This window comes from Macaca thibetana, chromosome 9 (assembly GCF_024542745.1).
Source record: "Macaca thibetana thibetana isolate TM-01 chromosome 9, ASM2454274v1, whole genome shotgun sequence".
Taxonomy (NCBI): domain Eukaryota; kingdom Metazoa; phylum Chordata; class Mammalia; order Primates; family Cercopithecidae; genus Macaca; species Macaca thibetana.
This window is the reverse complement of record NC_065586.1, coordinates 116,624,157-116,640,610: the sequence shown is the minus strand read 5'-3', so window position 1 is coordinate 116,640,610 and position 16,454 is coordinate 116,624,157. Positions and strand designations below refer to the sequence as shown.

General features: G+C 38.1%; 1 protein-coding gene across 5 annotated transcripts in view; it reads right to left on the bottom strand.

Moving 5' to 3' along the window:
* Positions 1 to 16,454, bottom strand: part of PLPP4 (phospholipid phosphatase 4) — a 140,112-nt gene that overhangs the window by 56,781 nt on the left and 66,877 nt on the right. The window lies entirely within an intron of this gene.

Genomic DNA, 16,454 nt, shown 5'->3' with positions numbered 1-16,454 from the left:
AGAATTTATTCATCTTATAAGTTTGTACACTTTGACCAACACCTCCCCATTTTCCCCAACCCCACAGCTCCTGGCAATCAACTTTCTTATCTCTGCTTTGATGAGTTCAACTTTTTTAGATTTCACATCTATGTATGTAAGATCACGCAGTAGTTATCTTTCTGTGTCTGGCTTATTTCGCTTAGCATAATGTCCTCTAGGTTCATCCATGTTGTTACAAATAGTAGAATTTCCTTTTCTTTTTTTGAAGTGGAATAATATTTAATTGTATATCTATATTTATCACATTGTCTTTATTCATTCACCCATTGACAGGGTGTTTCCATATCTTGGCTATTGTGAATAATGCCACAATGAATGTGGTGGTACGGTACGGATATCTCTTTGACATATTGATTTCATTTCCTTTGGATATGGACTCAGAAGTGAGATTGCTGGATCATATGGTAGTTACATTTTTAATTTCTTTAGGAAGCTCTATGCTATTTTTCATAAGGGCTATACCAATTTACATTCCCACCAACAATGTACAAGGGTTCCCTTTTCTCCACAACTTCGCCAACATTTATTATCTCTTGTCTATTTGATAATAGCCATTGTAACAGATGTGTGATGATACCTCATTATAGTTCTGAATGGTATTTCCCTCATAATTAGTGCTGTTAATATATCTGTTGGATATTTGTAGCTTTCTTTAGGACAATGTCTATTCAGGTCTTTTGCCTGCTTTTTAGTTGGGTTATTTGTCTTTTTGCTATTTAGTTGTATGAGTTCTTCATATATTTTTGATGTTAACCTCTTATTTGATATATGGTTTGCAAATATTGTCTCCCATTTCAAGGTTGTCTTTCCATTTTGTTTATTGTTTCCTTTGCTGTGCAAAATCGTTAGTTTTTTTTGTAATCCCATTTGTTTATTTTTCCTTTTTTTTTTTTTTTTTTAAAAACCTGTGCTTTAGGTGTCATATACTAAAAAACCATTGCCGAGAAGACCAAAGTTGAGGATCTTATTTCCTTATGTTTTCTCCTAGGTGTTTGATGGTTTCAGGTTTTATGTTTAAATCCTTAATTCATTTTGAATTGGTTTTTGTGTATGATATAAGCATCCAATTTCATTTGTCTTTACATGTGGATATCCAATTTTCCCAATACCATTTATTGAACAGAGTACCTTTTCCCTCTGGTGTGTTGTTGGAGTCTTTGTCAAAAATTAGTTGATCCTATATGCATCAGTTTATGCTTTCTATTCTATTCCATTGGTCTGTTTTTATGCTAGTATTATACTGTTTTGATTATTACAGTTTTGTAATATAATTTGAAATCAGGAAGTGTGATGCCTCTAGCTTTCTTCTTCTTGCTCAAGATTGATTTACCTATCTAGGGTCTTCTGTCTTTTCATGCAAAACTTAGGATTTTTTTTCTATTTCTGTGAAAAATGTCATTGGAATTTTGATAAAGATGGCATTGAACCTCTAGATTGCTTTGGGTAATATAAACATTTTGACAATATTGATTCTTCATAAGCATGAACTATCTTTCCATTTATTTGTGTCTTTAATTTCTTTCATCAATATTTTATAGATGTCCATTTCCCAAAAGATGTCCATTACAAAGGACACATGGTAATTTTTAATTTCTATTTTTGAAATGTCTTGAATGATCTCTAAACTCAAATTTGGAAGAGTATTATAAGCCAATAATTTGAAACAGTAATAAAAGAAAACCACACAAAATGGCTGTTATCCAATCCCTTTATAATTTAAGTCTATTCCATCACCAAGGGTTAAGAACAAGAACTCTGTTATTAAAAGGTTTCACAATTGATGATCCTAGGGGCTTTGCATCCACATGAAGTCACATCATGAAACAGGAAGAGATAAAAAACGAGGACATTTAATATTGGAAAAAAGACTCAAACTATCAGGAAGACATGATAATCATAAATAGGAATGTGCCTATAAACAGAGTCCCAAAATATATGAAACAAAACCTCACAGAACTAAAAGGAGAAACAGACAAATCTACAACCATAGTTGAAGACTATCAAACTCTACTCTCAGTAACTGATAGAATAAGACACACACACACAAATCTCTGAACATCATCATCCTGAGTAATTGACACATGGAATGCAACACCCAACAGATGCAGAATAAATTTTCAGGTGTGCATAGAACATCCCCCAAGATAAACTATACAGTGAGCAATAAAACAAATCTCAATAAATTTCAAGAGACTAAAATTTCACATATCATGTTTTCTATTCACAATAAAACTAAATTAAAAATTTATAATCTTAAGTAGGGAAGCCTTAAATATTTGGAAAGTAAACAATCAACTCCTAAATAGCCCACAGATAAAGGAAATCACAAGGGAATGTAGAAAATACTTGAACATCATAATAATAACACCACCAGAGGCCTCATATTGTGGGGAAAATAGACTTCACTAAAATAATCCAGCCATTCACTAAGCAAATGACAATAATAAGCTTTAGAATGCAAGGTGAATAGTACTGAGAATGGCTCTATTAACTAAATTCACTGGTCTCCAATAACAACAACAAAAATGAGACACGCAAAGAAACAGGAAAGTCTGATCATACACCGGGAGAAAAAGGAGGCAAAAGAAATTGCCTGTGAGGGCCACCAGATGTCAGATTTAACAAAGACTTCAAAGTAGTCATTATAATTCTATTTAGAGAACTAAAGGAAAGCATGCCTAAGGAAGGGATGGAAGGGATGATGACAATGTCTCATCAAATTAAGAATATCAATAAAGAATGTTCTCACTCATAGGTGGGAACTGAACAATGAGATCACTTGGACTTGGGAAGGCGAACATCACACACCGGGGCCTATCATGGGGAGTGGGGAGGGGGGAAGGCATTGCATTAGGAGTTATACCTGATGTAAATGACGAGTTGATGGGTGCCGACGAGTTGATGGGTGCAGCACACCAACATGGCACAAGTATACATATGTAACAAACCTGCACGTTATGCACATGTACCCTAGAACTTACAGTATAATAATAATTTTTTTAAAAAAAACTAGGAAAAAAAAAAGAAAATGTGTAAGGCACTGCGTTATACATTGTTTATAAACAAGAAATAAATAAAATGTTCTCCTTGCTCTCAAGAAGTTAAAAAAAAAAAAAAAAAAAAGGATATCAATAGAGGTGGCGGGCGCCTGTAGTGCCAGTTACTCGGGAGGCTGAGGTAGGAGAATGGCGTGAACCCGGGAGGCGGAGCTTGCTATGAGCTGAGATCCGGCCACTGCACTCCAGCCTGGGCGACAGAGCGAGACTCCGTCTCAAAAAAAAAAAAAAAAAAAAAAAAGAAAAGAAACAAATTATAAAAGAGAACCAAATAAAAATTCTGGAATTGAGAAGTACAATAACCAAAGGGAAAAATTTACTAGAGGGCCTCAGCAGTAGATTGGAAACAAAGAAGAAAGGATCAGCAAATTTAAGATAGTTTGATAGCGATTTTGGAATCCAATAAATAGAAGGAAAAAAAGAATGAAGAGAAATAAACAGTCTCACAGAAATATGGGACACATTTAAGCATACTAATGTAGATGTAATGGAAGTACCTGAAGAAGTGATAAGAGATGAAGAGGAGCAGAAAAAAATATGCAAAGGAATAATGGCTGAAAACATCCTAAATTTGATGATAAACATTAATGTACACATCCAAGGAGCTCAATGAACTCCAAGTCGATAAATACAAAAAGGTCCACATACAGATAAATCATAATAAGAATAAGAAATGACAAAAAAGGAAAAAATATTTAAAGCAACAAGAGGAAAAATGATCTGTCACTTACAAGGGACCCTAATAGGATAAACAGCTCACTTCCCAACAGAAACAACTCCAGAAGAAAACAGAACAATATACTCAAAGAAAAAAAATGTCAATCAAGACAAAATCATTGTTCAAATCTGTAGGCAAAATAAAGATGTTCCCAGAGAAAAAAAAAAAACCAAAGTTGAGAGAATTCATTGCTAGCAGACCCACCTTACAAAAAATGCTAAAGTCTTTAGACCAAAAACAAGTGATCCCAGATAGCAATTTGAAATCCTACACAAAAAAACAAAGAACACCAATAAAGTTGATTATGTAATTATAAAAGACAGTATAAATGCATCTTTCTTCTTCTGCTTTCTTAACTGATTTAAAAAGCAGTAATAAAGAACGATACCTATGTAATTGCATTGTTGTTCCTACAACATATGGAAAGATAATATATTTGCTAATAGCAGCACAAAAGAAGTGGGTGGGAGCAAAGCCGGATTGGACTAAGGAAATGAAACCAGATGGTAACTCAAATCCACAGGAACAAATGAAAAGAATCAAATATGTTAAGAAAGTAAATATAACAAATTCTAGGAATATATATGTTTGCTCTCCTTTTTTCTCTCAGCTTCTTTAAAAGGCATACAATTATATAAATAATAATTGTAACAATATATTATTGGGTTTGTAATATATAAAGATACAATATGTACAGTAATAGCAGCATCAAGATAGGGAGGAGGTAAGAGATCTATATAGGAAATATACGACCTTGGGTTAGGAAATTGTTTCTTAGATATTATGACGAAAGCACAGATAACAAAGGGGAAAATAGATAAATTTGACTCCATCAAAATTTAAAGCTTTTTACTGTAAACAATACTACCATGAGGTAAAAATACAACCCACAGAATGGGAGAAGATATTTGCAAATCATATGTTTGAGAATGGTATTGTATCTACAATATGTAAAACTACACTTAAACTTCAATAATAAAAAGACACATAACCGGATTTAAAAATGGGCAAAGGATTTGCATAGAAAATTCTACAGATAAGATAAACAAATGGCCAATAAGCACATGAAAATGTCTTCAACCTCATTAGTCATTAGGGAAACATAAATCAAAATCATAATTAGATACTATTTCATACCCATTAGCATGGCTATAATAAAAAAGATGGAATATAACAAATGATGGCAAGGATGTGGAAATCTTAGATGTCAGTCAGTTGGTCAGAATATAAAATGGGCAGTTGTAATGGAGCAGGTTGGCAGTTTCTCAAATTTATACCCAGAGTTACCGTATGTCCATCAATTCCATTCTTAGTTATTATTACCTTCAATAGCAAAAACCACAATTACTTTTGCACCCATCTAATATATACCCAAGAGAAAACATATATCCACACAAAAACTTGTATACTATTTTTATAACAGCATTATTCATAATAGCCAAAAGCTGGAAACAACCCAAATGTCCGTCAAATGACTTAGATTCATGGATAAATAAAATGTGATCTGTATCCACATAATAAAAGATTATTGAGCAATAAAAAATGAAGTACTAATACATGCTACATCAATGAATCTTGAAAACATTATGCCAAATGAAACAAATCAGTCACAAAGGACTATATATTGTATTATTTCATTTATATGAAATGTCCAGAGTAGGCAAATTATAGAGATAGAAAGTAAATTAATGTTTGCTTAGGTCTGGGGATACAGAAGGTGGGAACAGGTGGAGGGAGAGAGCTAATAGATTCAGGTTTTATTTTATGAGAGACAAAAATGTTGTAAAATTAGATTGTGGTGATTGTGCAAATGCTGTGACTATACAATAAACAATATACTAAAAACATATACCATAAACCATTTTAAATGGGTGAATTGAATCATATATAAAATTTATTTCAAATGAATGTAATTAAATAAAGATCTTGCCTGATGTCAAGATCTAATATAATGCTATACTAATTAATATAGTGTGGTTCCATATGTTCATTGCAGCACTATTCACAATAGCAAAGACTTGGAACCAACCAAAATGCCCATCAATGATAGACTGGATAAACAAAACGTGGTACATATACACTATGGAATACTATGCAGCCATAAAAAAGGATGAGTTCATGTCCTTTGCAGGGACATGGATGAAGCTGGAAACCATCATTCTTAGGTAAACTAACACAGGAACAGAAAACCAAACACCGCATGTTCTCGTTCATAAGTGGGAGTTGAACAATGAGAACACATGGACACAGGGAGGGGAACATCACACACTGGGGCCTGTTGGGGGCGTAGGGGTTAGGGGAAGGATGGCATTAGGAGAAATACCTAATGTCGATGATGGGTTGATGGGTGCAGCAAACCACCATGGCACGTGTATATCTATGTAACAAGCCTGCACGTTCTGCACATGTATCCCAGAACTTAAAAGTATAATAAAATATATATATACACACACACACACACACACACACATATATATATATATATGTAGTGTGGTTCTTACATAAGGATAGGAACACAGATTAATGAATAGTATGCAGAGTGCAGAAGTAGACCCAAACTTATAGACTATTAATTTTTGCAAAGGCGCCAAAGTAATTTGATAGTGAAAGTAATCTCAACAAATGGTGCTGAATACATGAATACTGATATGAAAAAATATGAACTTCAAACTCTACCCCATACTATAAACAAAAATTAGAGAAAATCCTAAATATAAAAGCCAAAGCCATAAAGTTTTAAAGAAAACATATGAAGACAGATTTATAACTTGAGGGCAGGAAAAGGTTTCTTAGGACAGAGAGCACAATAGCCATAAAAGAAGAAAGTAGTAAATTAGATTTAATCAAAATTAAAAGCTGCTGCTCATCAAAAGACATCATTAAGAAAATGACAGGCTGCCAGGTGTGGTGGCTCACGCCTGTAATCCCAGCATTTTGGGAGGTCGAGGCGGGCGGATCACGAGGTCAAGAGATCCAGACTATCCTGGCCAACACGGTGAAACCCCATATCTACTAAAAATACAAAAATTAGCTGGGCGTGGTGGCATGTGCCTGTAGTCTCAGCTACTTGGGAGGCTGAGGCAGGAGAATCGCTTGAATCTGGAAGGTGGAGGCTGCAGTGAGCCGGAGGTTGCAGTGAGCCGAGATCACGCCACTGCACTCCAGTCTGGCAACAGAGCGAGACTCCATCTCAAAAAAAAGAAAAAAAAGAAAAAAGAAAGAAAAGAAAATGACAGACATGCTATCGATAGAAGAAAATAGGCATGAACAATTATCTGACAGAAGGCTTGCAAACAGAATATGGAGAAACTCCACCAATTAATATAGTAAGATAAGTGAACAGCCTGTATACAAATGACAAGGTGCACAGCATCATTAGTCATCAGGGAAATGCAAATTACAACTACAGAGATAGCACTATACACCCACCACAATGACTAAAATTGAAAAGAGTGATGACACCAAATGTCGGTGAAGATAATGGAGAACTAGCATTTTCACAGATGGCCCATGGGAATGCCAACAGACACAAGCATTTAGTAAAAAGGCTGGATGGTTTCTTCCAATGTTAAACACAGACCTCACTTTTAACCAAGCAACACCATTCATACTTAGCCAAGATAAATGACAACATACGGCCACTAAAATAATTGTACATAAACGTTCAGAGCAGCTTTATTCACAACTGAACAAACTAGAACAACCCAAATGTTTAGCAAAGATGGATAAAGAACGTGTGTGATACTCATTATAGTGAAATACATTTCAACAATAAAAAAGAATACATTATTGATACTTAACATGGATGGATTTCAAGACATACTGAGCCAAAGCTGTCAGATACAAAAGAGCACATACTATATGATTCCATTTCTATGAAGTTCTACAACAGGCAAAACTAATCTAAAGTTTAAAAAAGGCAAAAAACAACAACAACAACAACAACAACAACAACAACAAAACCCTGAACAGTGGCTGCCTCACGGGGATGAAAATTGACTGGAAATGGACAAAAAAGAGATTTCAGTGTTATGGAAATATTCTGCATTGTGATAGGAATATAGGTTACACAGTGTGTCCATCTGTAAAAACTGAATGGTTATGATTTATGCATTTTGATGTTAATTTTACCTTAAAATGCTAAAGTAACATTAAGAATCATCATCATTGAATGGTGGTAAGAAACGGGACAGCATACAAGAAGGGCAGAATGCTGTACCTGGAGGAGATGAGGATTCACTAGACATTGCTGTCTTTTATAGTCTGAAATGCTGTACAATAAAAAGCTGAAACAAAGAGGCATTGGGTTTTTGTTTGTTTGAGACAGGCTGGAATGCAGAGGTGCAATCATAGCTCACTTCAGCCTCAAACTTACAGGTTCATGCGATCTTCCCTCCTCCGAATAGCTAGGATTACAGGTGTGCGCCACAATCCCTGGCTTCTTTTTTAAAACATTTTTTTGTTTCTTTTATTACTTTTTTTTTATCTTTTTTACAAACCCTTGTGTTAAGGGCTGACTTTCAATAGATCTCAGCAAAGGAGCTACTCTGCTGCACACAAGAAAATATTTTCTAGAGACGTGGTCTCACTATGTTGCCAAGGCTGGTCTTGAACTCCTGGTCTAAAGTGGTCCTCCTGCCTCAGCCTCCCAAAGCACTGAGATTACAGACATGAGCCATGATTTCTGGCTTTGCATTGGGTTTTAATTATAACCTTTAATCTGACTCTGATCTTTTTTTCATAGAAATCAAATAGTGAGCTATTTCTTTGAGAAAGAGTATTTTGAATTAATTACACAGTATCCATTGCTAAAAATATTCTACTTATTCAGACCAGGAATTTGGAGAGTGGATGAATTTAACACAGTGATCAATTTCTTCCATATATTTGCCTAATTACCCTAGAACAGGCTTCCTCAGCCTGGTCACTATTCACATTTGAGGCCAGATAATTCTTTGCCACAGGGGCTGTCCTGTGCCCCGCAGGATATTCAGCAGCATTGACCTCTGTACTCAAGATGCCAATAGCACCCCCCGTTACACATGCATGCACACACACACACACACACACACACGCACACTTGTGACAATCAAAAATGTCTCCAGACGTTGCTAAATGTCCCCTGGGGATGCAAAACTGCCTGGTGGAGAACCACTGCCCTAGAACATGCGTTCCCGTATGTCCCCTGAGGAGATGAAAATTGGTTCCTGGGGAGATCTTAAAATCTTAGATATTACAATTATTTAGGGAAAAAAATCATTAGGAAATTTTAAAAAATGAGGGGCTCTTGCCTAGTACGCTGATGTCCCTTCACATGACTGTGAACCTAAAAGCTTGTATTTTTAAGACATAAAACAGATATATATCTGTGGCATTAACATTTTATGGTGGGAATTATTAAAAAAAAAAAGAATCTAAAAAGGCTCCATGGGGAGGAGGGAGTGATAAACAAAACAAAGCAAAACAAAAAAACCAAGTTGAGAAGCACTGCCCTCCAAAGAGGTCTGTCGGTTTTAAACCACCATTCCCTCCAGGGGTTTGACATGCCCAAAGCAAGCCTCCCAGGATCTAGGAGGGGTCTTCCTTTATTTGGCAAAAACAACTGTGGTTGCTTCCCAGAACCTCTGCAATTGTCTTGAAAGCTTGAGATGTAGGGTTATAAAAATTCAGGGAGAAAACCCTGAGGGGATCTTGCCAAGTTCGCTGATATCCCTTGACATATTAGTGAACCCGGAATTTTCATTTTTAAGTTATAAGAGAAACCACACAAGTTGAGGTGACCTCAGACACATGGCCACCAATGTGTCCTGTTGGAACAAATGACCTAAGCAGTCCATGCCATTTTATACAATTCTTAAAAGAAAAGAGAGTGGTATTTTTCAAATTTCCCATCTACCAGCAAAACCCCTTGACAGCAATTTCATTCCATCAAATGATGCAAAACAAACAATTCTTGCAATTTCCCCTACTCTCTTGTTTCCTCTTTCTTCACACAAAGGCCTGCCTAACCACTCTAAGAACAGCTGGTTTATAATATTGAATATTCATGCTCGATGGCATTAAACCTGGCATAGATGCTATCATGTGATAATTTCTCAATTCATAGTTAAAACCTACTTAGACTCTCAGCAAAAGCAGACTCCCAGACACGTAGCTGGTAAAAGACCATATAGTCTGTATGCTCCACCCTTAAGGACTCTGCTATCAATAGTAATAACACTGAGGCAAAGCAAGAACTCTCTTAAAAATGATTCCTCTACAATGAATGCATTAGAGCATCATGATGGTATTTGTGACTTTAAAATGATGGGGGAAGAAAGGAAGAACAGTGTGATCGGTAACCTCATGTGTCAACTTGGCTAGACTATGGTGGCCAGTTGTTTAGTCAAACAAACACCAGCCTAGATGTTGCTGTGAAGGTATTTTTAGCAGTGAGGAATGTTTGCAGCCAATTGACTTTAAGTAAGCAATTATGGAGGTTATGATTTATTACCCTTTATAATGTGAGGGGCCTCATCCAATCAGTTGAAGGCCTTAAGAGTAAAGATTGAGGTTTCCCAGATAAGAAGGAATTCTACCTCAAGACTGCAGTGTAGAAATCCTACCTGAGTTCCAGCCTGCTGGTCTGCATATTTGGGGGGTCAACAATGTAACATCAATTCTTACCTGAATTTCCAGCCTGCCACCCTGGCCTTACAGATTTCAGACTTGCCAGCCACCACAATTTCATGAACCGATTCCCTAAAATAAATCAATCAATTGACAGATTGCTAAGATAGATAGATGACTGATGATTGATTGATGGGTATTACAGATAGGCAGACAGATAGACAGACATCCTACCAGTTCTGTTTCTCCAGAGAGCCCTCACTAATGCAAACAGGAACACACATTCCATCTAGGAGCACCTGAACACTACACCACTCTATGAAGATGGGAAGCAGGTGGCAAAGTAGATACTGACTTGCTGAACTGAAGGCAGATCAATCTACACACCTGCAGGGGGTAGTGCTGATGAGAGGCAGCCCATTCACCAGGCAGGGCCCTGCAAAGGCCCTGGTGCCTTTGAAACTAGAGGCACCAGGTACTGCAGAAGGCAGGATGTGAACTATGGGGCTAGAAACAGGCAAATAGGTGGAAAGTGCCGATAAAGAGAAGCTAAACGCTCCAGGTTTCCACACCTCCTTCAAAGCCAGGAAGCCATCCCCTTTCCAACTCTTGAGGAAGACAGAAGTTTTAACTATCTGAGGCTCTGGTTTTGGAAACACAGATGAGTAGAGGGCATGGTTGAACAAACAGATGGAAAATAGGGAGATGATGTGAAAGACTAAGAACTGACCTGTGAGTGCCTACACCCTTCTGCACAGCTTCCAGAATGCCAGGTTCACATACAACAGGCAGGAGAATGAAGAGGCTCCTCTAGGGAATCAAACAGCCTCAAAGTAAAGGCCAGATGCTAACACTGGAGGTCAACCAATGAAAACCCAGCTCACTCCACTCACCCTCAGTGAAGCCCAGTTAACAAGCCCTGCCCAATTAGCTTTATGATTCAACCTTAAATAACAGCATACAGCAAAGGTACCAGATATTTAAGGAAAGCTAGACACAAAAACACACAAATAAAGGGAAGGCAGGGCACAGGTGAAACCTGCAAACAAAGCAGGGTAAGAGATGACGTATCCATGAAAAGACAAAAACAGGATGTTAATGATTTTTCTAATCAGAGTTCAAGAAAGAGCTCTTGGAAATTAAAAATATAAAAATCATAATAAAAATTCTGTAGAAGCTTTAGTAGATGAAAATTTTAAAGTCTCCCTGACGGATGAATAAAAAAGACAAAGAGACAGTAGGAAAGAAGAGATAATAAAAAGATCAGTCCAGGAGACTCAACATCTGCCTAATACAATTCCAGGGAGAAGAAACAGGGGATACAAAGGTGAGGTACATGCAGTTCCAGATTTAAAAGACCTACAGAGTGAGCGGAACGATAAATACAAAAAACAAATCCCGGTAAGGTACATCATTGTGGACTTTAGATGGTGAGACACAGAGAAAGAACCATCAAACTTTCCAGAGAAAGAAAAACAAAGCAAAGGCAAGGAACGCAGTCAGACTTCTCAAGCACAGTGTGAACTGGAATCCTGCATGGAAATGATTTTCCTCCTAGAATTCTACATGCAGCTAAAGAATAGAATTAAGACATTTCATAACTAAACATCTCAAAACATGTAACTTGTATGTACTCATTTATGGGAAACTATAAGATAAAGGGCTTTTCCTCCCTGGAGGCTTTCCGTGTCCCCTGATTGGAATTCTCAGCTCCCCAATCCCAGAGTGTGGTGTTCAACAACTTAATGTTTGACTTCATCCTGGAGGAAAATATGTGCCATGTCTGATCACCCTTGTACTGTCCCCAAGGGCTCAGCCTGGTACATACCTAACAGAAAGAACTCAAGAAGCACCTGTTGAATCTTTATCAGCCAGGAATACCTTTTAGATTTTCTCTGTCATTTAAAAACTGTATTCCACAAGCAACAACTGCCCCTTTTTACACTGTAATAGAGTTTAAAATGTTTAAAATGGAAACATGTGCACAATTTGAGTGCACTCGTCTTGCTTTAGTAAAGCTTTTTAATACTATCTGTTTGGAGCAGGGACGACTGCAAAGTTAGTAAATTTTCTCTGTAAAGGGCCAGATAATACATATTTTCAGTTTTGTGGACCATGTTTCTCTTCCGCGACTCCTCAGCATGGCCATTGTAAAGTGAGAGAGGCCATAGACAACATGGAAACGAACAGGCATCTCTGTGTTCCCGTAAAACTCTACCTATGAAAACCAGCAGCCACTGGACTTGGTCCGCATGCTGTCATTCGCTGACACCTGGACGAGAGTAATGCTTTATTTATTCCCACCATCTTCATAGGAAAGAAGTTTCTTAATACCTTGACGTAGCATTAATAATTTGGTTTTTCTATTTTTCTCTCTTAAATCTATCCTCTCTCTGGAAGTTGAATCAATACTCAATCAAAAATCGAGATTATGCTCTGAGAGACAAATTCTCTTTTCAGAATATCCCTGCTTTAAGAACTATGGGAAGGTACACTGCCTTTCTCCACTTTTAAGCCTAAGCTTCTTTTAGGTTGGATGAAAATCACTTGCTCTTTGAAACTGTGGTCTCTGCTTTTCCAATCAAGGGTGGCTTAGGCTGCCTTACAGAGCAAGCCCCATAAGAATGCTGCCATGGGGAACTGCTGTTTGCTGAGAGTTTGACACATAAGCCCTTCAGACAAGCGTTGTTTGGCTGCTTATGGTAGATTAAGAACAAGATCCTTTGTTTCCAAAAGAAATCAATGTTTGTTCTTAAGTTCAAAGAAAACCAACTGTTCTAAGGACGATATGAGGACACGGACTCCATTCCAGCCGCCAATTATCTGCAAACACAGCAGAAGCAAAACCCACGTCTACCTAGCATGGAGAATTAGTCTTAGGCGATCCCTCAGTCCAGAACTCCCCTGCCCAGCCACTCAAGTCCAGCCTACGAAATTGATTTCTTAAGGAAAATAAAAGAGTGTTTATATCAAAATGGGAGTCCACTTAGGTCACCCCCTCTGAGATGCAGTCACATCAACTACTAGGCTTCCTATTAGCTACTAAGAAATCCAGAAAACAGCACTGGTGGTTTTTTTAAGTGGATATGGCACTCCCTCCAAGCCAATCACTAACCTGTCATTTAAAAAAAAAAAAATGAGAAAATAAACGAAAATACCACCATCAAAGCCTAGAGGCTGGGTAGAATTCTGTGTCTGCCAAGGAGTAAAAGTGTGTAACATTTTAAGTAGCATCATAAGCAAAGGATCTAATTGCCTCTGCCAAAAAGCTGGTCTAGCACCGATCAGACGTCAGCCACGCATTTGACAACGCAGCCGAAAGCCAGCCATGTCAGAAAATGCTTCCTGGTGGTTGGAAGGGAGGATGTGCATCTAAAATCAACATTTTTGTGGGGCCCAGCTTCTAATCTCCGAGGTCCAGTAGCCTGACAGCTTGAGAGATTCACATGACAGCTATTTCGTTCCCAAGTTCAAATGCAACAGTAGACAGTAAATTGTGCTACAGTCCCCCACCAACCATTCTAAAAGCCAATATTAAGGTTTTTCTTAGAGTTTCACTTCTTGGGTGCTTTTACTTTCTGAAGCCCCTTAAGATTCAGCACCAAGTCTTTGGGAGGACAGAAAGTGACAGGAGGGAGAAGGGAGGAATGAAAGAAGGAAGAGAAGGAAAGGAGAAGAGAACAAAGGAAGAAAAAAGCTAAGAGAACTTCAATGACTCTACCAGGAGACAGATGGAGAGCAGATGGGAGCTGATCCCAGGTGAATACTATTCCAGGTACCTCTAAACAATGCCAGCATGGGACTCCCTGGAAACAAGGAGACAGTAACTCAATACAGCAGGAATTCCTCCAGCTGGTAACTACAAGTCCTCCAAAACAGGTGATCACTTAAAATGGGACTTCATAGAGAAAAAACCATATTGAGGCAGGAAGCAACTCCAAATGGGTGTTCTGCCTTAAGTCATAGGAATGGAGCCTACAAGAACCCTGAGCCTTATTTTTTTTTTTTTTTTTTTTGAGACGGAGTCTCACTCTGTTGCCAGGCTGGAGTGCACTGGCACGATCTTGGGTCAACCTCTGACCCCCTGGTTCAAGCTGTTCTCCTGCCTCAGCCTCCTGAGTAGCTGGGATTACAGGCATGCACACCAAGCCCAGCTAATTTGTGTGTATGTGTTTTTAGTAGAGATGGGTTTCACCATGTTGGCCAGGATGGTCTTGATTTCCTGACCTCGTGATCTGCCCGCCTTGGCTTCCCAAAGTGCTGGGATTACAGGCATGAGCCACTGCACCTGGCTGAGCCTTTCTTTTATAAGGACACCTGCCACTGGGCTTAGGGCTCACCCTAAATCCAAAATGATCTCATCTCGAGCTCTGAACTTAATTGCATGTGCCAAGATCCTTTTCCTTTTCCTTTTTCTTTTTTGGCATGTAAATCAGTGTTCATTCTTTCAAATAAAAATATACATAGCGAAAGGATTACGACAGTCAAACAAGTTACCATATCCATCTCATCACATGGTTTATTTTTTTTTTGTGATGACAGCACCTGAAATCTACTCTCTTAGCAAATTTCCAGTCTACAGGGTCGTAGTATTATCAAACAAGACCCTTTTTTCAGATAAGGTCACACTCACATGTTCCAGGGGCTGGAACTTAAACGTATCTTTTTGGAGGCAACTACTCAACTCACCACAGTTTCCAACAAACTAGAGAAGAAAATTAGTTATTTACTTAAATAAACATGGACTGTAAATGCTTTGTTGTATTTGATCATTGAAAGTCCCAAGACAGCAGGAATTCCTCCAGCTGGTACCTACAGATATTCCTGTCAGAGCTGGTGTCCTTCGACAAGTTACCAAGCCTGCTTGATCCTCACTGCCTTTGTGTGTGAAACTGAGACAATCCCTCACCTGGTAGGTTGTTGAGCAAGTTGACAGAGATTCATTTAGAGTGTCTGCCCCCAGCTAATGTGTGGTTGACAGGCCCTAGTTTTCAACGGCTTTGAGCAACATGTCCAACAGCCACTCTCCAGGAAACAGCGTTCAGTTATTTCTTGATTCAGCCATTAGTAGGATGTGTCTCGGGTATTTAGGGAAAAAAAGAGGCTAAAATAGCAGGCTTGCTAAAGGTAAATAATAATCAGACTTGTGGGAGAATTAAGGACTTGGCATCATGAGAAGAGCCTGTCATATTCAAGATGGTCACTTGTGACCATAGTTCTCCAATTATCCCAGGAATCATCAATTTAAATACACCATCTCTCACTACCTGGGCACTCCCCAGGACATGAGCGGCATCTTATTTATCCTTGCATCCCCCATGCCTGGCACAGTGCCTGGCACCTGAGTCATGCAATATGAACTGATGAATGGATGATGACATGAGCCAGAATGCTCAGGAAACTTCAGCTCTGATCATCAACAATCACGTAGATAACTACTGTTTATTGAAAGTCACAATACTAAGTGCTTTACATATACTGCATGGATTAAATAAGATAATTTATGTTACTATTTTGGCAGAGCTGCTGCTCCAGAAATGGGAGGGATCATCACCACTTATTTTAATCCTCATTCCAACCCATAAAGGAGGCATTCTTATTCCCATGTTATAGCACGAACTGAGGCATAGGGAGGTGAAGTCCCCCAGCTAATACCTGGCAGAGCCAGGGTTTGTTAGACTTCAAAGACCTGTGTCCTTTTCAGCTACATTGCACTGCTTCTGATTCACAGTATTAAGTCTTTGTTTTAAGGTGTTCACACATCTATAGTCAGACTATAAACTGGAGGTATGGGGAGATGTATATGTATATGCATGTACATATGTATGTCTATATATGTATACATATGTGCTATATATTTGTGTACACACATGCGCAACACCTCAATTGAAGAAATAAACTAGAGGGAACAATGACCTAAACAATGGAGGGTCCCAGGGAGCATGGAGAATTCCCTTGTCCTGAATCGTACTGTGCAGGGATAAAGCATCACATGTTACGCTCTGCCAAGCTCATGAAAGCAACACATA